The 21872-nt window shown below is 37.5% G+C and overlaps 1 long non-coding RNA gene across 7 annotated transcripts in view; it reads left to right on the top strand.

Moving 5' to 3' along the window:
• The window catches only part of LOC138717524 (uncharacterized), a 496265-nt gene that overhangs the window by 66812 nt on the left and 407581 nt on the right, over positions 1-21872 (top strand). Inside the window, exon 1 of one of the 7 annotated variants that reach the window (XR_011336890.1) lies at positions 2262-2333. The exons of 5 other annotated variants lie outside the window; for them this stretch is intronic. This is a non-coding gene — a long non-coding RNA (uncharacterized lncRNA). Of the gene's footprint in view, positions 1-2261; positions 2334-21872 lie in introns of those variants that run through there. One more of the 7 variants, XR_011336892.1, reaches the window with a different exon arrangement.

Below are 21872 nucleotides of genomic sequence, written 5' to 3'. Positions count from 1 at the left end.
TCTGACAGCTGACTGACAGCAACAAGTGAAATAGAGAGGAACACCAGCCTTGTGTCCTGAACAAGCTGGCAAACCTTATTTGGCTGGAATCCATTCTATGCCATTCCCATGGAGCTGGAACATGCAGAGTTTCTGTTCTGTACATAGCCAGGAATTTATGTCATCAAGTAATTATATGACTGTATTAATTAAAGTAGTTCTGGTATTATTTGATGACTGGAGAGAAAATGGAGGGATTTGTTAGCATCCCATCAATTTTCAACACTTTCAATACTCAGTACTTTGGACAACAGGCTTTAGAAGCAGAATCTGTGGATGTAAGGTACAATTGAAATCAGTCAATACTGAAGTCAGTGGAATGATGGCAGCAGCTGAGAATTTGCATTGAGGTCTTCTAACCACTGGGTTGTGGGTGCTACTCTAGCACAGAGCTGTAGTTAATGAAAATTGTTCCTGTTTTCTCTTGGCTGAGTGAAATAATTTGCCAGAGTCATTCTGTCTTTGAGCGGTATATGTCTCCTTCATATCATACATAATTTCACCTGAAAAAAGGTCATGACTCTATGTGGAAAGAAAACTGAACTCTTCTTTTACTGGTTAGTGTGTGAATACAAGGAATTTGCTCCTTAGCAGTATGCATTTTACATAAAAGTCCATTCTTTCACAAAGGAGAGGATATGCCCTTACAAGGTTTTAGAACAGGTTTTAGAAGGGGCATGGAGTGCTGTTTTAGCTGTCTAGTACAGATGGTGATTCTGCTGACCTATGCTTATATAAAAATGGGGCAAAAGTTCGGGTAACAGATTTCAATAGTTGGAGGGGAAGAATCAGATGGCTGGAAATATTCTGTAGCCCACTATTATCTTTGTGTTAAAGTAAAGAGGATTGTGAAGGTTATGCAGAATGTAACTTGACGTGATTTTCCCCCGAGCAGCCTACGATGTTATCTTCACTTAACAGGATTTCTTTGAGAGTTTTTCACAATGTGTAGTTACGCACTGTTTGCATAATTATAAAATCAAGAGTGCAGTTATGATCTCTCAATTGTATGGCTGGATAAAAATAAGGAAAATTATGAATATAAGAAGTAAGAAGAAAGGATGACAACAAGCAGTGATGGGTTCATTAGGCAGTTGATAGCACCTTCTGAAATTTTTATCAGTTCCAGTTTTTCTGGAGGGGAGGGGTTTGCTAGGCAGTCTAGCAGAGGTTGTGTGACGGGTTTCTTGCCTTTTAAGAGGACAATGACAAAGTAAGCTTGGAAGGTGTGGCAGCTGACCAGGAGGAATGTAGTGAACCCAAGACTGAATTGGGAGACTGAGTGGTTTCCAGAAAGATGAAAAGTACCAGTTGGTGACTAGAAAAGATAAGTAGGAGCAAGTGTAGAAAGGAGCATCTGTATGGGAATTCTAAAAAGGGTATGAAAGAGCCTAAAATAGCAGGAAAGGACTGTCCTGTGCTGTTGAGATGCATGGGAAAATGTCATTTAAAAAGCAGGTGAAGTGAGTGAATGTTAACTCCCAGAAAACAGGGTGCTCTGGGTGCCTTCTGGGGCATGTCGTTTATTTGGGAAAGCCACCCACTTCATGCCTAAAGCAAGAATTTTCTTCTGTAGAAGAGAAAGCTTCTCTCCTTTCAGCTTGCTGAGAGAGTCTTCAGAGTACGAATTGAGTGATGCTTCTTCTGAATTTGCAAATGGTTGGAAACAATAGCTCAACAACGCACATGCATTGTCCCCTATAATCATAACAGGCTGTTAACTATAAAACCTAATTAAGCAGTTCAACAGTTAATAACAATTCATCAGTTACCACGAACATCAAGATAATGTGTTTGTCCTGCTGTCCCTGACTACCTTCCCAAGCTCTCCCTTTTACACGAGGGCCAAACACTATTTGCTGCTGGGATCTACAGTTTCTGTTATAGAACTGGTCAAAAATCAATGCAAGAACTTGCTGGCATACTGGACATTGAAATAAAAATCAATTTGCTTCCAAAATGGATGCTATCAGGTTTAGGATGTTAATGTTTGAACCTACCAAGTTCAAGAAAACTTAAATTTCTTAGTTTCAACAGGATCATCCTGTAGTTGAAAGTATTTTATATCAAGGAACCGCCCATTTCAAAGACACTGCAGGCAGAGTACATTGTCCTGGCCTGGGAATTTTTCGTTTTCCCTCCAATGCAATGCAGGCACTCTGTGTGACATATGCTATGTGTTTTCCTTTACTCTAGGCATCTTTTACAAGTCTCCATTCTCTTCCAGGAGTTATATGCTCCCTGAGGTCATCCTCCTTGTGCATCTCCTAGAGATTCACCTGGATAGTGGACAGGTCTGTTTGCACTCATCCTTAGATGAGTCTTTGACTTGACAGTCTCTTGATTTCTCTTCTGATCCTTGTTTTTGTTCTGTGCTGATTTTTCCAGGATCTGTACCATTCCATTATATGACAAGTTCCTAATTTATTTGAGTCTAAAACCTGAATTGGCCTCTGTCTTTACCTGTTCACATGCATTACATCACCTCATCAGTGCCTTCACACATGTTATCACCACTCTTACTACAAATATAATTCCAGTAGTTTGAGTACATATGTCCTAGTGCATCCCAGACAGCTTGTTCCCTTTCTTGATACAAGACATTGTATGTCATTGGCATGTATCTGTTGATGTGTATCAACACTGTTGTATTAGCAAAAGCATTATTTTTAAAATTAAAATTTGAAAATATTAAAGTACTAAAATCCAAAAGAAGCTTTATAAAGGTTAGGTGACAGCATCAGTGCAAGTCAGTGCCATTTCAGATCTTAAGGCAGTTTTGTCTGTTTCTAATGTAAAACCTAATCATATCCAGTCATAGATCAGTTAGCTGCTTCTATGTCAACTGCAAAATACTTGGATATGTCACGATCTTTTCTTCCTCTCCCTAGATATACCAGTTTGCTTCTGTTGTTTGAGCATTAGCCAGTTTTATGTCTTTCTAATAGTGCCTTTTTATTTCAGGTTTTTGTTTAGTTTTCTATTTGATGTAATTAATACTATATTACTGTTATTGACATAAAAGTGTCTGTGTGGAGAAGGAAAGAGGCCAGTTGTATGTGCATTTTGTTATGGAATTAATTTACAAGTAATGAAGATATAGGTATCTTACACTTACCAAAACATGCTGCTGTGCTCCTGAGCTGAATGGGAAAGACAGAAATGCCAGTAGGGCAGTCACCTGTGTTCTTTTAAACTATTCCTCAGCAAAGGACTTTGTTCTGCAGCTTTAAGTACTGTTTGCTTGTGCATACTTTAAAAAGCTTTGCAAGAATTGGAATGTGAATCTATATGCATTTTCTTACTCAACAAGAGGCAGATGTAATATGAGATTTCACTGAAGCATAGCTGTGAAAAATTGCACTCTCATTATAATGATCTAGGAAGCGAAATTCCAGTGACTGACTACAGGAAAGGTAAAATGCACTGTGTGATAGGCTGTTGTGCTGCTTTTAGGATAGATGGCTGCAGAGGGCTTACGTGTATCAGAGAATGTGTTGCTGATCTCATTCTGTCTATGAAAGTTGAAAAGAGAAGATATAAAGACATAAATCTAAAAGTCAGGGAAGATTCAGTGTGGTAAATGGCATTCTTATAGTTATGAACCTATTAGAGGTGGGATTATTTTAATGGCAATCTGAAATAATTGATTGAGCTTTTTTTTTTTTATTTTTTTAAAACTTAGGAAAACTAAGAACTTAAATCTGGATTTTGTTTCTTTCATCAAAAATAAGGCTCCAGATTCCTTTGGATTTTCTTGGGGTATGCTGAATATACTTGAACTCTAATGAGGTTACAGAAAACATCAAACTGAAGTTAATGGAAGCTATAGTAGATACTCCAAACACTGATATTTGAGTCTTTCATGTCCTTCATGTGTCATAGAAGCAATTGTACCTCTGTAGCAATCATAGGTGGATCTGCAGTTCACTTTGCAGACCGCCACTCCCTAGTCTAGATTTTCGCAGTCCCATGGCTAACACTGGTACAGCAGGACAGTGGGTCCATAGGATCTGCAGTGACCAAAGTAGGACAAGGTCTTGATTGTACTACACATCTTATCCAGTACATGATATGGTGACCTATGTTTTCTAGGCCATTTATTTCCTATTGAGTAATAATGCTGTTAAGTTGCTGAAAACAGTTTTGCAGTACCTGAATTTTATTTTCCTGATTATTTATTCCTGAGTCTTGGAGTCTCTTTTTTGCATAGTGGAAAGGCTGCAACATGATTTCAGGACCAGTTTTGGTGCATGTGTTGTCCACTTGTACCATGAAAGAATGATGTCCTATTTCAGGTAGTACTTACATGCTGCTGTGACCACCTGATGGAGCCATGTAACATAAATGTCCCAAAGGGAATTATTTGCTCTTCCAGCAGTCTCCCAAAGGCTTGGAACCAGCAGAGTGCATTTGTACTTCCTCGACTTTAAGCCAGTGAGTGGTCCTGTTATCTTTAATGGAGCAGTTCTTGGGTTTAGTGTTAAGCAGGTATTTACGTGTTTTGTTGTGTCAGGTTGAACTTGATAACCCTGTGAGAACTCCTGTTGAGGCCTACTGACCCTGTTTATTCTTTCTTCACTGGAGAAGCTTTGATGAGATCACAACCAGGGGTACCATTGCCTCAGAATTTCCGGTGAAATAATTTATACTTCAATGCAAGCAAACTGCAGCCAATAATTGTAAAGGACAACTCTTGCTGTCTGCAGAGAGCCCAGACGTTCTTGGGGCAAGAACTTCATGTCTCTACTAATTTCTGATGAATCACAATTTTTTACATCAGGCAATGTCATGTGTCAACAAGTTGTGTCCTTACAGATCATGCCACTGTAGCTGAGATAATGAACTGCGATGTTCAAGACTTTGTCCTACAACAGACAAAACCAGAATGCTTTCCTATTGGGTCACTGCTACCAGATGAAATTTATTGCATTTGAAAGAAGCTGGGCAGATGTTAAAACACTTGTGCTACCCACGAGCCAGAGGGTTCCTCTGTTTATTATTTTCCGGCTGCTTGGCACGTTCATGTGACACACAACAAACCCCCATTATGAAGGATTATATGATGAGGCAACAAGCATGTGAAAGATAGCAACCAAATGGTGACTCCCAATTACATGAAAAATTACTATAATCACCCCTGCTGTAACACCCGTCTGTTGGCAAAGTGGTTGATCCCCTTGAAAAGCTTTAGAAGGCCCACTGTATTAAATAAAAATCTCAGTTCTGTGTGTAATCATAAAAATTAACACTGTCACTTTAAAAAAATCAAATTGGTGTCCTAAAGGGAAACCTACTAAGCTGTGTAAAGTAGCTATTATGAAAATGTTTAGCCTTTTGAATGTATTTCAGACAGCATTTGTGTTGCCAGATTTGTCAGCCAAAAACTCACTAAGCAGATTTGTCAGTAGCTGAGGCCATAATCTGTAAAACAGACATTGGCATAGAGATTAAAGATCAAGAGAATTATATAGTTTTTGTTACCATATGCCAAGATTCTTCTTTTATGGGGGAAAAAAAGTTTATTTTGTGCATGCTGTATCTTAAGGGCTGCTGCTCTTTCTGTTTTATTGTCTCAAACACTGGAATTTCCTGTCAGAAAAGGAAAATTGGTTTTATTCACATACTTCAGGCTCCATGTAGCTGTCATCTTTATGCATTGTTGAGTTTTGCATAGTGATTCACTAAATCAAAGAAAGGTATCACAGTCCTTTTGCTTCATGTACGCAATATTTGCATTTTTCCAGGACGGCTGCCCTCTCCAGCAGAGGAGACTGCTTCCCAAACTGTAATCACATTATGGGCCAAACAGAGGTTTATGTGCTCTGCACGCAGGCTGGGAAAGCTGGGCTTCTTAAAAAAGGGCTGTGAAGAATGACTAGCTCATGACACTGCTATGCACTGATGGGCTACTGCTTTTGAGTTGGAAGACTGCATATTGGGGCACTGCATCTTTGTGTGCAGGATGGGAGTAAATTCATGGCCTACTTGGTACTTGGACCTTCTTAACTTTCTGAGCTTTGTAGCTGCATAATAGGCCAGAAAGTTGGTATTCGGGGTCTTCCTGCTCTAAAATAACAGACTTTGACCACTATGGACATTGTTATGGAACTGGTGAGGTGATGCATTTGCGTCCCTAATAAGGTGGGTCTCTCTTAATTTACCCAGTGGAGTGAATCACTATGCCAAACTCAACAATGCATAAAGATGACAGCTACATGGAGCCTGAAGTATGTGAAGAAGGACTGCAAAAATATTGAAGTAAGAATGGGGATGTGACTTGAATAATCTTGAAGGTAGGCAGCATTGCGGCTGGGACAGTTTCAAATTTTTCATGGAGGAATGCCCACAGATTTAAGTTAGTATTGGAGAAAGACAGACATGGGGCAACACATTCTTTTTGCCTGGTGAAAAGATAAAGAGCTGGCTTCGTGTTATTCATTACCTCTTTGTAAAGGTTAAAACATGCTGAGCCCTACTTGATGAAGTTCTTACCTACTTTATACTGCTGCCAAGAAATAGTATTTAGAACCTATAAAGCATTGGGTCATGGTTTCAAAGGAATCTAATGGCTTTTATTATACAACTTGAATTAAATAAGTAAAGGTGGAAAAACTAAAGAAAAAAATATCCATAAACTGCATTGATAGGGCTGAGTCTGATTTCTGATGTTTCCTGTTCACGTCATCCAAATGTGCAGGTTGTATGGGGGATGGGAGTGGAGGAGTGGTTTGAATATCTGTGCTTCTCTCTTTTTGGGGTGTTACAGGCCTTTCTCCATAACAGAGCTCCACTCTGTAGGAGGTCTAATATTGTCAGGTCATTGCCAATTGCAAGCTTTTTAGCAGAAAAGCATGTATGAAGTACAAACTACTTAAATATATTTACATATGGCACAAAATGAAGTGTATAAGACAGGTTATGATTTTCCCTTTGGACAATCCAGAAGCCTAGCATTATCTGGATGAAGTTCTGTGCTTGCTTATAGTTCTTTGAGTATAATCTCTTTTCTGTGTTAAGGTTGACGCGACTGCAGTAAACTATAGGGAAGCTGTTCGCTGTTGCTTTACGTGTTGCTGACCTTGTTACCATAGGCTTGGTCTCACTGCTTTAGGGTTCTTGTTATGGATGTGGCTGTAAAAACATAGGCATGTCTTTCCATAGCAGTTTGGCTCAGCCTTCAGTAGGTGTTACAGAGCAGCAACCCATGAGCGCGTTTCTACATAGCGCTGCTGTGATTGCTTGCTGAGCTCTTTCCTCCGCTGTTGAAGGTTGCCACTGAGTACTGCTGTTTGAGAGTGTGCAGGCACAACACTCAGAAACACTGCTGCTTAGGTTAATCTTGAACATACTTAGATGCTCCATGTATGCCGTTATTTTTGTCATGTATGATGCTACATGCTGCAGTCCTGTGTGCCAATAGAAAAATCACTGGTTTATACGAAAACCTGCATTCATATGGAGCTGTTGCATAGATGCGAGTGTAATACTGGGGTGAACTCCACTAGAGGGCTCATCCCTCCGCACTGCTCATCACTGGAGAATCCCTCTGTAGGACTGGGATCTGTGACGCTATGCAGAGAAGAGACAGGCTTTGTATTTCTGCATCCTTCCGAAGCTTATCGTGCTTCGGGAGGTGGTGGCAAGTCAGTATTTGCACATGGTGCTTTTATTCTAGTGCCGTAGAATGGCTTTCTGTTGTGTGCATTCCACCTGCAAAAAAGGCGTTTCTAATGTAAGCACGGCCCTGTAGGCCTTTCAAAGGGCAGACACCACACTGAGCTTGGATCCTTTGAATCCCCACAGAAAAGACTAGGCAGAGTGCATCACAAGTGTTAAAATAGTAAGATAGAAGACTTCAAAGTTAGTGTAGTGACTTGTTCTGGAGTGTGAAGTGCTGAGTTCTCTTTTAAAAACCTTTAATCAGTACAGTGTTCATCACACAGATGTTAGCAGCAGTGCTAGAGCTCTCTAATTGTATTTTAAGTTATCCCTACCTAAGGGCTTGCAATTAAATTATTAGACTGTTGCAGTGAGTCCATGGATCATGGTTGCACCTTGCGAGGGGGTATTTTCTTGTATGATGAGAATCAGTGGGTTCTCCTGGGAAGCAAGTGTACCATTATGCACTTATTAGGTCCTTGATTAGATCCACTACTGATTAGCAAACAGACTTTGTAAGAGAAAATATTACAGTAGTTTGTTAGCTTCACAAAGCCATTGTGCAATGAAGATGAAAACAAACCAAATGTGATAGTAGCCACTAACTTCTGTGTTCAATTTAAAACTTGCTCTTCTTAGTCTGATCACACTGTTAAACCTTAACTTACAGCGGGGAAAAAATGTTGGGAATTCATACAGCTGTTTAGACGTTCATTAGACACATGGCATACAAACGTGTTACACATTTATGCAAACAATCTATATGTGTGTACACACAAACAACCCCTCACATTTATATATATATTGATTCTGAAATAACAGATAGATATTTATTCCAAAACACCTATATTTTCACATCTTATTGTATTTTTCTAGATAATTTAATTTCTGATTATGGTTGTGGAGGGTCTTGTGGGTCTTTATCTGTCTCGTCACTAGACTCAGAAATATAATGAAATATAGAATCATATTTTATCTAAATATAGGCAATTATTGAATCAGTTGTTGTGTTATTACTTTGCATTGGTGTGTCATCTTTTAAAGTAATCACCTGCCTGTGTAATTGTTTTAAACTCACCTTTGGGTTTTAGAAATTTTGAAAGTAAAGACAGCCATATATCATTTTTTGGAGTGTAAAATGAGGGTGATTATTTGGTTTTGCAATAAAACTTCTGACAGGTGAAGTCTGTTTGACTTTTTTTAATAATATGATTTCAATAGAGTTCATTTCCTATTCATCTTGATTTCACTAATAAGTCCAAGAACTCTCAGTACTTACACTTTGCTCATTGTGGAAGGTACCAAGAATGTAAGGAGAGTGGCTTCATTATAAATTGCCCTGTGATACAATGGCACTCAGCTCTGACTCTCCTCCAAATTCAGTTCAATTTCCTTGAAATCAGTGGAGTTAAACCAAGGTTAGCTGTTGCCCTCAGACATTTAAGAGAAGAGGAACTTCATCAGGAAATGTATCCTTACAAGCTGTGTGTTATGTGTAACACTTAAGACTCAGTGCTTTGCCAAAATCAAGGTCCAATTGGTAGACTGCCAGGAGCACAAGAACTATTCTTTGAGTAATTTAAAATGGAGCAGATTGCAGTAACTCTCTTCTATGGCACAGGAAAAAGTCCTGCAAAGATTTCGACAATTATTACTAATTTTTCAAGCGTTGACAGTGCGCTCAGTATGTTCAGAACATGTGTTGCTCCAGACTGAGCCAAGCACAAGGCCCCTAAGATCAGAAAGTAAGATTCTTTCTAATCCTAAATAGCACTCTGTCTACAACTGAGAGTGTAGAGTCTCCTGGCTCTTGAAAGCAGTACGTGAAGGATAATGTAAACTGGATTTGCTGAAATTCAGACCCTCTCTCTTCTATCATTGAAAAGACACTTCTTAACTAACGCTGGGCTCATTTATATCTGTGACTGTTTGTTCAAACTTTTTAAAAGGGGTTCATCCAACTAACCAGCCATACGGTACTTTCCAGCTGCTTGTTATCTTTAATTACCTGGATAACACTTCTCAGATGTAAATGTCTGTATAGACACTAATCATTGGTGTTGTCTAAGACATAATTGTTCTTTATTTTCAAGGGAGATGGAGAAAGTTGAGCTGTCTTTATTCTTATTAATGGAGTCACCAAAGGTAGAAAGGACCTGGATAATGCCTTTGGCATTATTATCACTTTTAATATATATTGAGTTATCTAGACCTGCTCTTGCTAGACATTCCTCCCTTAAAGATCTGCTGTGCACTCCCAGGAAAAGTAAATATATTATCTGTCAATGTCCTTTTATAAGCATATATTTTAAGTCCATTAGAAAATTGTTCACAATTGTTATGTGAACAGTTTTCACATTATTATCCTAATTAAATTGGGTTATTCTAATATTCAAGTCATAGACCTTTTAGCTTGTAAACTGGATGAATATCATTAAGGTAATAACAGTGTTGTAATCATGGCACTAAAATTAATACTTTAAGGACAGTTGAATAGATTTTTAGTACTTAGTACAGTACAGAATTTATTATAGCAGACACAACTAACTCCTGTGATAGTTAAAAGTGGGGAATATTTTTTGTCACAAATCCCTGTTTGCTGTCACACTCATAATTTCCATAAACATTCATCTCTCGAGTTGAAAATTTCTAAGCTTTTCAAAAACAACCAAAACCCACAAAACCAATATGCCTGGAACTCAATGCTGCTTGACAATTATAGCTAGCAAGAACAGTATTCAATTTAAAGAATCTTATAATGCACTTTTAAGGTTGTGAATTTAATCTCAGGAAACTGAGTAATGATTCCCTTAATGTTTATACTGGCAAAAAATTGCCAAGTATTCTATATTTTGAATTTGGCAGTATGAGCAATCCCTTTGAGAAATCAACAATTTCTGTTTGCGCAGAAATGAATGCATGCGAGCAGGTGTAGACATAGATGCAAAACCTGAATCATTGTAGATGTTCTTCTGCACACTGTGTGCCATAGATTCAATATCCCACTGTATCATCATTTGTGACAGTCAGATGGTATAACTTTGGGGAAGGAAAGTGGAAAAGAACTTCAGTTTTTTTCCATTTAGTCATTGCTCTGCGTATAGTGTAAACTGGAGCGAGTCCATTGACAGCACAGCCATGCGCAAGTGCAACTGTGCCATCCTGTGTATGGAGAGGGGAGAATTAGTGTTTGGCTTAGGGCTTTACATGTGATTTTTTTTCTGCTGACTTAAATGCATTGTATACTTGCTGCACGTTTGCAAGTAGCACTGGTGCCATGCAGTGAAACACAGGGTTCAGATATGTGTGTGAGAGGAAGCCTGTGGCTCCTTCTGAGAGCTTGGATTGGTGCAAAGAAAGGTTGCAGTTCAGTCTTACGATGTATTGCCTCAACAGTGATTTGCTAAACAAGCTCTCAAATACTTAGGGGGACTGATATTTATATGTTATACTAGGAAATCCTGCTAGGACCTTGTGAAAACACTGCCTTGAGTTTGTAAAAATGAAAATGCTGTTAGAACTAGACAAGTTTTCCAGTGGTGGGAGGTGAACGTGAGCATTATATCATTATTTCAAAGGTTCTGTCTGTACCATCACAGTTTTTTTGGATGAAAAATATATTTCATGTTAGAAAAGAAGCAGAATTTGGAAAAATGTTAATTTCAGATGTCTTTTTCCATATTTTTCCATGATATAAATTTTCAGGAAATAGTTCATGAATTTAAATTGTTTATACTTTGGGAATGAAAACCACTTTCTGACTTTGGCCATGGACTTTGAAGAAAAGAATTATGTATTTTTGCCATGCAGAGTGCTAGAAAATTGTACTGTTCCTTCTATTGATAGAATACTTATGTAGGGATAGTCTGAAATAGGCTATTTGAATGGTTGCATGCTGGCTGAGGTAGAGGAAGGTAATGAGGAGCAAATGCATTTGTTTTTCTTTTTTCTTTCTTGTTGAGATACTTTAAAACATCTCACTTTTTTTTTGTGCGGTTGTTTTTACAGAAAAATCTTACCTTTGATCCATTCTGTATTTGTATCCTTTTTTAACTATACAGATAATTTTTTTTCCAGGTCTATTCTTCCTGCTCCATCATATTCAGGATAATTAATGAGTAGATTTTCCTACATGAAGCATGTTTTTCCTGTCTGACATAGAGGAATTTTATAAATTTTTATCTATTGTTTTTCTTTTTAGTCCTGACATGGCTTAAGGTATTAATAGGTTCTTATCTAATGTCTAGGGGGATCATATTTTGACATTAATTCTATAAAGAATGATGTACTAGGAGGAGGAGGAGGAAAGCAGGTTTGTGAGCTAAACTGGCTTGTTTAGGGGAACAGTGTCTGATACAAGGTGTGATCTGGCGAATGCTATTTTAACTTCGTAAGGGAAGACTAAGCACTCAGTGGGAGGAAAATAAAATCTCTTGTTGAATGTCCTTGGAAAAGTTAGAGTTAAGTTGGAGTGTCAAGCTTTCAGTGGGCAATAGCACCCTGCCTGTTGCTTGAAAAACCCTGTTAGTGTTCTGTCTATCATAAGTTCATATTATCCAGGTTATTGGGGAATCTCCGGAAATATTAGTGAAATTCCCAGATTTTTATTTATGTTACAATGTTTTTCATCTTTAATTCTATACTTGGGATTTTTGTTCTCTTTTTCAAACCACTGTTGCACAATACAGTATGTCAGGTCATAGATTTGCATGTGGTTATGATGAAATGCTAATAGAAGTGTTATTTAAATGTGCCTTGTTCTGTTTGGTGAAACTGGAGAACAATGCGTGTGTCTTTGGAATTTTCAGTACCTTATTGGTAAAGGGAATTGGGTCTTTTAACTTAATTTGGCCCATTTCATTTGGGCTCTGATTTCCATGACTTCACTCAGACCACATGATCTCTAGGTCAAATTCTGACATTGCTATGTTCTTCCGTTCAGGTTTTCACTTAAAAACACTCATTGCTTGGTCTACAAGCATACTGTCTTTAAGATATGTTTCCCCCACCTCCCTTTTTCCAAACAAGAAAAAAAACAACCCAAACAAACAAACCCATAAAACCAAAACCAATAAACGTTTTATTCAGTCTATTAAGTTTGCCAACAACTTTCACTGAGTGTTTGAAGTACCTTGCATTTTTGCTTAGATTTGCTGTTGAACTCTTAATTCTCAATAATACTGAGAAGAGGTGATAAATTCATTTATTATGATAACTCCAAATCCTTGAATTCACCACTGTCTTAATCCATCGAGACTGATATATAATGAAGCCTCTTGGGCAAAAGGGCAAGTGAGATGCCCCTTTTTCCTTTCACATTTAGAAGTGGAAGATTTCATCTATTGTCCCTTGGAATTTTTTTACCTGAATTAACATTTTTTCAAAGCATGGAAGAAATGCTTGTACCCAGCCCCACGCTGTTCTGATGAGTTTCTGTTAATTTGTTAGAGCTTTACACCGCAGTCCAGACAGAGAAGTAGATGTACTGTAAATTTTACACTTCTGTTACAGTGGCCCAAGGCAAGTTCTTGAATATCTCCTTTTTCTCAGACACTTTAAGAATTTTCCATATGCCCACTTGACATCTGTGACAGGCTATAGGAGCCGACATAGGGAAGAAAGGAGTGGAAACAGGCATGGAGGAAAGGCAATGCCATGGAAGATAGGGAGCATCACCCTCAACCAACAGCCTACTAGTTTGGTTTTTTGCTCCCTATGTCCCCATGTCCCCTGGGACTATTGATCCCCTAGAAATGTTAAGGACTTGGTGGAAGGGCTGAGATCTTGGAACTGATCATGCTTTAGGCACTGAAGATTTCACCAGCTGATCAGCCAAGCCCTGGTGTTGTCCAAGGGCATCTTGTGGAAGTCCAAATCCATGACAATATCCTTTGTACAAATAATGCTTCCTGGCCCCTCAAATAGGAATTAATTTCCCAATCTAGTTTGTGTTTACAAAGAATCTCAGCATGCTTCTGCTCTGTGGGGAATGGTGATATGACGAGCCTCACCACAGGCAACCTCTGTTGTTTGGAGTTTTTTTGGTTTGCACGTTTGCTTGTTTTAATGTGGTACCTTTTTTTTAATTTACATTTATGTCTGATTATTTTTAGATTAGGAAAATTTTCACTTTCTAAAGCTTCCTAGAGCCCCTTGTCTTCTACTGCGTGACCCAGAATGAAAACATCTTTCAGGTATATTGTAATTTCTATTGTTCATTAAAAGCATACTTCCTGATGAACTGTTGTGGATAAAGAACATGACAAGATGGTGGTCTTGAAGAAAGTGTCTCTTGAAGGATTATTGAATGTATTGAAATGGATTCATGCTTTTCCTGAGGCCACTGCTTAGAGACTTCTTAGAGCAGTTTTTTTAGTGTAGAGGCACGTGGCATCAGCCACATCAGCAGTATTCCTCCCCGTGTTGGTGGATAAAGGTGCTTTCTTTTTTCCTCATGTACACACACATATGTTAACAGATATTTGAATTTCCTCTGGTGTAGGCAGAAATTAAGAGTTCTGTTTGGTCATTATGGGGTAAAAATAAATGCATCTCCACTCTTGGTCCTTCTCATCTTTCTACTTCCCAGAGTGATTTGCAGCTTCTGTTGGAGAAGAGGAACTTCCCCAGGGGTATAAATTACACTCCAGCAGTATTCATTATTCATAGCACCTTCTGTGCTTAGACTTTGTCCTAAGTTTATGTTTTGTTCAGTCAACAGGTTGTTTTAAATCCTTCTCTGCTGAACTAATCCATCGCCTCTAAAGTTTATGCTTTGTCTCAGTTGTGTTATCAGACCATAGACTGAGCTTTGTGCTTGTCTTGCTTGATTTTGAGTTACTTTCTCTCTCTTTCTCTCTCACATTTTAGAGTCTCAAGCATGTCAGTGTTCAGGGTTGGACCAGCATTCATCTGCCTCAAGTTTGTAGGCTGGATGGGCAACTTCTTTTTCTAGTCAGGCTCTCCATCAGTCACAGACTAATCTAGGTTTTCAGCAGATTTTTCTATGCTCTAAAATGAAATGTAATTTTGACACATGCCTTTTTGCTTGTTTAGGTTTTTTTTGTTGGATTTTTGTTTATTTCTGCTGGGAGTGCAGCATTTCTTCGGGTTTTGGTGTGACATTTCGTAGCCCTAGCCTTTCCTATCTCACTGAAACCTAATAAAAAGATTCGCACTTCAGCGTTTGAGTTCAAATTTTGGTTTTTTCCTTCCTGAATGTCTCTTTTTTAATTAAGCACTGTTGCTTGCAGCTACAGAATAAAGATAATTGCTTTGATTTTCATCAGGAATATTCACCATTTCTGGAAAATTTCAGCTTTTGCAACTGTTGTGCTCTGCTGTGTCAGTGTGTGTGCACACACCCCTGTTTTTAAGGCATTTTTGAGGCATTTTTACTCCTCAGAATGTAGATCGAAATACACAAACAAACACCATGACAAAGATACACACCCTTTAGCAGCGTGTTTATTGGTTGCTTTGCTGGTACATTACACAACATGAGATGCTCAGAGTTTCTGGTGGGATTAAAATTAAAACTGAACTACAGTTCTTGATATCAGAATAGAAAATAATTCTGTACCCATATTCCATCACAATTATGCATTTGGTAATTTTATTCTTGACTTCTTGTTTTAATTTCTTTCACATTCTTCATGCCCTAATATTTTCTGCAGATTCCACTGACCTTTAAATATACCAGTCTCATTTTTCTGCAATCTTGTGAGTTTTGTTTTTAATACCTAATAGTTTTCTTCCAACTATTAATTCTTTTTGATAAATTCTATTTTTCTTAAAGTAATAATGTTGCACATCAGTGGATTAATTTTTCTTTTTAACAGCTTAGTTAAAAAGAATATGAACTCAAACTACTGCCTTGCTACTCTTGTGATATTTCTGGTGATTATTTCCCTGTGATTATAAAATGCTAAATTTTGTCTGCTGAACTTTAGAAAACACTGAAAGAAATTTCTATTTTTTTAAAACAAAATTTATGTATATTCTTAAATCAGTGGACTCTATATGTGAATGTGGCATTACCCTGAATAATGATTTATTCTCCAGTTCCATCTGCATATCTGATTTAATTATTCTCCTAAGAAGGGAAAGCAAAGGAGATATTATCTTAACAAGTTAAGTTTTAACTTGCACAAGAAACATTTTCCCCTCACTGCCCTTTAAATAGTTATTTCATATGCCCTAATGCACTGCAGGGGGAACGACATTTGCCATCCCATGGCAAAATGAACGTGTACTCCTAAGTATGTAAAACTGGTCCATGTGTGAATTAGCTTTGGGTTGTATTGTGTTTCTTACACTAATATAATATTGTTCTAGTGCTTGCCCCTGATTAAAGAAATACATAAATAAATAATTTATAATTTAATTAATAAGGTATAATATGCAAAGCACAGTAATTTCAAACAGCTTGTAATGTCTCTAATGTACTTTCAATTTTTTATTTTACATAAGGGCTATATTCATTATGTGGTTATGATAAACATACTAATGAATTTTATTATGGGAACAAATTTAAACATGTAAATGAGATCAAATAGTATTAAAATGCAAACGATGGTGAAACTTATTACAAACTAACCTTGCCAACATACACGGAGAGATGTTACAAAAAGGACTCTGGGATGTTGCATACTTGATAGAAAGTCAGTACAGTCATTTTACAAAGTCAATGAACACGAGAATTTGTGAACTCTTCATTTTTAGTGTTGTAGAAACTCTCCTGAACAAAAAAAAAGTTAACTAGAATCCTAGGTTTACACGTAACTTTGGTTGACAATTAAAATCCTTTTTCTTGTTCCAGTGAACAGTAATCTGTGCATAATTACATTCAAATGAGATATTAGCATTTTTTGTGCTTACTCTTTGTTAATTGCAGAGTTCACTCACCATGGTGATGCTTTTGATAGAATCAAGCAACCTTATTGACCTGATGCTGCAAGGCATGTTTGGAAATTCTGCTGTATTCTTCATTTTTTCTTTCTTTTTTTTTTTATTTTGGCATTTTGAGGAGTCCTGCTGCTTTTATTACATTCCTGACACTTTTGTTAATAAATCATTGCAAAGTTAATGAAAATTGCATTCAGGCATATCCAAAATAATTGTGTCCTTTGTCATGCTAATAAATTGAAAGATGTTGATCCAATGGGTGAATGCGTGCCCATTATGGTGAAGTTTGTGATATGTGTGCCTGTTGCGCTTGTACTTTCTGGCTTGGTATATCATTCCATGTAGAAATGTATGTGGGGAAAACAAAAGTCAGTGTGTTTTATTTCAAAAGTTATGCAACCTGCCTCTTAATTACGTTGGAAAGTGGGGAAGGATTGAAATGTTTATATGAAGATGTACAGTTATGGTATTATCTGTAGGAATCGGCAAGTGCCTTACACCAGAATATATTCTGTGATGAAAACAATTAAATATATCTTTCTCCCTGCCTTCTGAACTTTCATGCTTATTAAACCCAGATGATAAAAGATGGAAGAAAAAGCACTAAGCCTCAGTTTCATACAAAGCTGTAGTGCACATGAAGGGAAATAATCGAACAGTTGTGCAGGGCTTTTTGGAAGGGAGGCAGGTGGCAATTTTTATTTTCTTCTCCATTCCAGACATAACACTGGAATAGTAAAATGCAGGTGAGATTAAATTCTGCATTTACTTTCATTGCATTTTTTAGTAGTGAATTTAGCAACTTAATATCAATTAGAAGTACCACACTGATAAAAATTTATTTAGATTTTTGGTACAGGATATGTTGTGGTATAACTAAAAAGAAATGATGTAAAATTTATTATGGAAAATTTTTAGCTGGAAAAATTGTATTTGTTCATGCAATATTAGAGTAAAAAAAATGTTAATGCTATAAAAACAGAGGTAATTTTAGTCAAGAGTACTTAATTTATGCACTGGCCCATCATGCTGGTTTTAGGTGGGTATTTATTCTGCTACTCAATCAAAACGTAGTTTCCATAACAACTACCACATCAGATGTAACATGCAGTATGCTGCTTGAATTAGGGATGTTTAAAAGATGTGTTTTGTTGTGATGTCTCAATGTGTGTTTTTCCTCTCATATTTAGAAGAATGCTAGATTGCCCTGAGAGAAGCGGCTATCTCTCTTTTTTCTTTTTCAATTAAAAATGATTTAAAGTTTGCCAAGTCATAATAGAGGGCATTTAGTGTCTTCAGACTGTACCTGCAAAAATGCAAGAGTTAAAATTTTCAACTCTTTACTTTAATTTGATGTTCATAAAGTACAGCAAACTCCTTTTTACAGAAGAAGCCCACTGACTTCAGTGGAGGTATGCACATGTAATGAGGGTGATAAATGGCTAAGGAAAGGTTGTGCATTTTGGAGACTTAAAAGATGCCTTTCAAAATGAGCTTGAAAAAAGGGTATGGAGTGAGGGGAGAAGAGGCATGTGTAGCAGTATTGGCAATATCCTCAGAGAATTAGTGCTTAGTTAAAATCTATGACTTCTAAAAGTTGAAAAGAAACTGTCCCCATGAGCCGTAATCACCCACTGTGTGATTTTTCTTCTGAAGTATTTGATAAGCTTTTGGCTAGTGATGAAGACTGGAGGTGGCATTAAGTGAAGTGGTCGTCCAATCCAGTTGGTGTGCTACATAGCCCTGTGTTTGTAGCAATGTAATTTACTCCATTTGTGGCACATTTATAAATCTTACAAAAATGAAGTTTTTGGACAATCGAAACAGTAAGGTGAAGCAGCACCATTTCAAAGCGGGATGAAGGAATGTCTCATTGCTTCTTTTTAATTTTGAACATTTTCGCTATATGACAGAAATGGATGGGCTCTTTCACTTCTAAACAGCCTTTGCAAAGATGCAAAGAAATAGATATAAAGCACTGTGTGTTTGTCAGGGTATTGACCAGACCAGATCATCTATTTAGATTGAGGGGGTTAGATGAAGTGAAGGGCGATTTACAAAGTTCATCTTGTTGGAATTCTTGCAGCTCACTGGAGTGAAGACTGGCTGAATTCAAACTGTAGAAGTATGTTTCCCTTCTTCAGTGTTAGTGTCTGGGCTAATTCTGTTTTGTTCTCTCAGCCACTGAGGAATTGCCTGTTTTATAGCTGCTGAGCTCCATCCCTGTTTTGTACACATGGACATAAGATGTTGAATTAGTATTGCAAGATACACCATTTTCACCTCCTCGCAGCTGTTCTGTGTGATCTTGACCTAACTACAGGATGCCAGTGATAGCACAAGGTAAAACATTATGCCAGCCCTGCCTGTGTTAGCATGATTCCTAGACAGAGTCTCACCATGATGATTCTTGTTGAAAAAACCAGCAAATCCCTGACATTTTTGCTTTTAAAGCAATGCTAACACTTCAGCAGATAGTGCTGTAACATGTATCCTGAGAGTGTTCACTGAGTCTGAATGAAGTGACAGTAAAATCCTCACCGACGTATAAAAAGGTTACTACAATATTTTTTCAGCTGGTGTCGGACCAGTTTTCCTGAGTTTCTTCTTGCTTCTTCTGTTGCTCCTTCATATTTAGTTTATTCTTATGACAAAGTTGCTAGTGGCTGTTTTATGGTGGCAGAACTGTTAGCTGTATCACTTGTACGTTATTGCAGGGGTTCCAATGAAGTGTGTGTTTGTTGCCAGCTTTTCATTTTTTTGCTCACACGAGTTGCTTCACCCTTACAAGTCTGCACACCAAGGCATTTCAAATAGAAAAGGCTGATGGTCCATGAGCATATTAAATTACCTGTAGGTAGGATGTATTTCTGTTGTTGTACATATGCTGCCCTAATCTCACAAAAGACTGTTTTATAAAAACAAGTCTTTTTCAAAAGTCATTTTACACAAGAAGATGAGGCTTTGTAACAGTAAGATAGATTGTAGTCAAGCTCTCTCTAGTATATGCTGCTGCAGCACTACAAAGGTGTTTTGTTTTCTTTTCATGAGTGTGTGGCATGTATCATCCTATCTGTATGATGTTTATATCACATATTTATAAAGTTTACAGTTTGTTTTACAAAGTACTTACCTTATTACTCCCAGTTTTCTCATGCATAACTAGTTACAACTTTTATCCTAGAGGTTGTATTCCTCTGTTAACTGCTTAGCCAAACTGTAATAGAAAAGCAAGCAATGTGGAAGCCTTCCTTCATTTTGGGGGAGAGGATTAGAGGGTGAATAAAATTTTTCTCACTGTTCTTTTCTTAAATAGTGCACCATGAAAAACAGTTGAATTTGGTATTTGAAGAATGGCATGGGTGTTATTCCCATCACAAGCTGTTGCCGAGTATTCATGGTGCTCAGTTTGAAAAAAAAAAAAAATTACTGTCAGGTTGTACTATAAATCTCTCTTTGATGATTGCTTTAATTTTGAGGTAAGTTTACAAAGACTTCAAAAGCTCTGCTCGCTTTTCCTAGTAGAGAATCTTGGCTTAAAGATGGAAAAATGAACAAGAACAATCCAGAAAAAAATCTCATCGGAACAGTTGCTAATCAGCCTTTTAGGGCTGATAATAATTCTCAGACCTAGTACCAAAATCCCTGTTTCTTTAATGCATATCCCAACACATACAGGTATTGGTGTGCCTTGAGTTTAACAACCCAAGGGTTGACTCTGCCCCTCTTGACCAAATGAACCCCTGTCTGGGCTTAGAGCAAACCATGTCAGTGGTCCAAAGGGAGTCCTCATGCAGTGCTAGGGAAGGGGCAGACAAGAAGAGACTCCTCTCTGAGGCACTTGGAGGCACTTTGTGGGAAAGGCACTGAAACTCTGTCCTCACTAGTCAAGGTTGCTGAATCTTGTTGATAAGCGTAAATGTTGTCAGATGGCATCAGCACATCCTGCTGAGAACTTTCACAGCAGGGGTGACGTGGGTCAGGAGAAAGGAGACCTGAAGAACAAGGAACTTTTGAGCAAGAAATGGCAGCATTCTTATTTTTATTTCCTTCAATGAGTAGAAAAAAACAAATGCTGAAAATGGACAGTCTCAGCTCCCAGAACAATTGTATTGTTTGAGAAAACATCACCAATAAAATGTAAATGGTTGCTGCCTCATATAGGCGAGTCATGTGCTCTGTTCTGACTGCAAACAAAGTAAAAAATAAAGGTTTTTGGCAGTCATAGAAAGCAAGAGGCATTCAATAGGGCCTCTCTTTGCACCTCATTTAAGAGTGACTTATAATTGTTTTGCATAAAAGCAATGTCTCACTCGGAGGAAATCCAAGACTATTATAAAAATAATCAAAATAAATATCAGTTATTTTAAAATTAAATGAATAGCATTGACAAATAACCTTACCAGATCTTTGGTAGTCTATATTTAGAAGAGTAAAAGTAGCTGAGTTGTAATGTTCCTTTACAGATAAGTATATCTTTTCCCCATGCTGGTGCACATTCTGTGTAGTCAGCGTGTACAAGACACTGTCTATTTAAAATCTTGGGCAGGAGCACTTCCTTAAGACAGATTTCTATTGATCTTAGTGGATGTTTTGTGAATGGATGTACCCCAGAGAACTGTAACATTTCAGACTTCTTGGAGGAGTTTTTTGCTTTGTATGAGGAATTCTAAAATTTAAGAGAAAAGCAAATTGAATCTTCAAATAAAAAAAAAGCATATACTTATCCTATGTGAAATGAATTATCATTTTGTATATCTAAAACCCTCCTATGAATCTTATCTTCCTAGAAGAATTCCATATGCATAGGTTCACACTCATGAGCATCTGTCTTTTCTGGTAAGTGCCAGTCCTTGTTCCACTGTATACACACATCAGTTTAATACACTTTCTAAACTGTAATTGTGTATTTTCTTGAGATGTCTTGGTGGAGTACCTTCTTTTTGTGAAACTATGGATCCTAGCTCATAACACTATAGTCAAAGGGAATTCTGCCTGCAGATTATGGCACCTTATTATCCAGTTCTTATCAGAGGAAGTACCAAGGAAAGGCAGAAATAAAATATGGAGTGGTAGTAGTCATTGGAGACAATACTTTCAAATTAATATAGATATAAATCACTGATGCATGATCCTTTGCTAGGTGGACTTGTTGGAACCGGACATTTATATTTCTACTTTGATCTTTATTTTTTGCAGTCCCATGAACATGGGAGGGAAGAGGTTTCTTGTTATTTTTTTTTAGTCCCTTACCCACATTCTCA

This window comes from Phaenicophaeus curvirostris, chromosome 2 (assembly GCF_032191515.1).
Source record: "Phaenicophaeus curvirostris isolate KB17595 chromosome 2, BPBGC_Pcur_1.0, whole genome shotgun sequence".
Taxonomy (NCBI): domain Eukaryota; kingdom Metazoa; phylum Chordata; class Aves; order Cuculiformes; family Cuculidae; genus Phaenicophaeus; species Phaenicophaeus curvirostris.
This window is presented reverse-complemented; position numbering and strand designations above follow the sequence as displayed.